This window comes from Triticum dicoccoides, chromosome 6A (assembly GCF_002162155.2).
Source record: "Triticum dicoccoides isolate Atlit2015 ecotype Zavitan chromosome 6A, WEW_v2.0, whole genome shotgun sequence".
Taxonomy (NCBI): domain Eukaryota; kingdom Viridiplantae; phylum Streptophyta; class Magnoliopsida; order Poales; family Poaceae; genus Triticum; species Triticum dicoccoides.
In genome coordinates, this window is record NC_041390.1 from 618971558 (window position 1) to 618973153 (window position 1596).

Here is a 1596-nt window from a genome sequence, read left to right on the forward strand (position 1 = left end):
GGTGAGGCTGCTGGCCACGGCGGACCCCGAGCGCCTCCGCAGGAGCCTCCACGAGGCCACCGGCAAGAAGAAGGTCGATCTCGTCCTCATCCCGCCCAACCCTGTCAAGCCTGGGCTCGTCGACGCCGCCCCCGACCCGCAGCGCCAGCCGCGGCCACCGGTCCTTCGTGAGCACGGCGGCAATGGCAAGAGGAACCACCACCAGCAGCTGGATCTCGGGGCGTACCCGTGCCCGCCCGCGTCCTACCACCCGGGCCAGCTGCCGGCCCCTCCTTCCGGAATGTACGACGCGTACCCCGCCCCGGCGCCGTTCCCACCTGGGTATTACTACTGCCCTCCCAGCGCGCCGCCGTGCCCCGCCGGCCACGGCTACTACTGATCGATGGAGCGGCCGAGCAGAGCTGGTCGCGCGAGCCGGAGACGAGCGCGTACGTACGCCAGACCACATCACAGTCGATGCTATATTTGTGAGATCAATCGTCTGAGATTTAATGAAGTCTTAGTTGATACTATATTTGTGAGATCTTAAATGAATGATCTAGCCAACTTATATAAAAAATTATTTCTTTTTTTATATGTTCTGTTGCTTGACTAAGATCTGGCCATAATTTTTTAGGGTACAAACTATTGTTACTACGCCAAACATATATGGACTTTCTAATCAAGTTCCAATCACCCTCTCGTTTTATCTAAACTACGTACGTGCTATTGTTACTGCAATGACATATATGGATTTCCTAATTAAGTTACTGCCGAAAGTGTTGTTGCGATCTTTTCGTGAGATGAACTGGTCAAATTTTCGGATGACGGATCCTTCTAATCCAGTCTATCTAATGTCTTTTTCAGGAGCCAGAGGAAATGCATCTCAAGTACACCAATTAGTAGGTATGAGAGGAAGTTTTAGTGTGATGTTGTTATGTTCCTTTAGCTGCTAGTATATCTCTGAACTTCCGTGATAAGTGAATCTTGGTAGTTTTATTTGTCTCTGAACATGCTTCCCTGCATGCATGTTTGAGACTTGCTTTCTCTGGTTTCATTAATGAAAATCGAACGCGGGGTTCTACCCTCCTGATGATAGTCTAAAAACTGTTGTCCTAGCTAGCCAGCTGGCTAGGTAGACTAATAGAACGCCCGTGCGTTGTCACGGGCTAGCAAAATATGTGTACAAAGAAAAATGTCATGTGACATGATGCATAGGCCCTGTTTATTTCATAAGTCCTAGAACTTTTTTAAGTCCCAACTTATAAGTCTTAAATCCCTAAAAAGTCCCTATCTGTTTGGTTCCTGAGACTTAACATAGACTAAAAGACCATATTACAACTATAAGTCCCTATAAGTTCCTCCTTAAGAGTCTTATTTCATAAATCCCAAATGCTCACTTTAAGTCCCTATAAGTCCCTTCTGTTTGGTTTAGATGGGACTTATAGGGACTTTTTTAAGTCCCTAAACCAATAAGTTTCTGAAAACAAACACCCTCATAGACTATTCACATGAGATGATATCTCATGGTTATGAAGTGGTAGATAAATGCATCTCATCATCATCCTCTTCCTTCTCTCTTCTCGACACGACACTCTACTTCCTTCCATGTTCCTT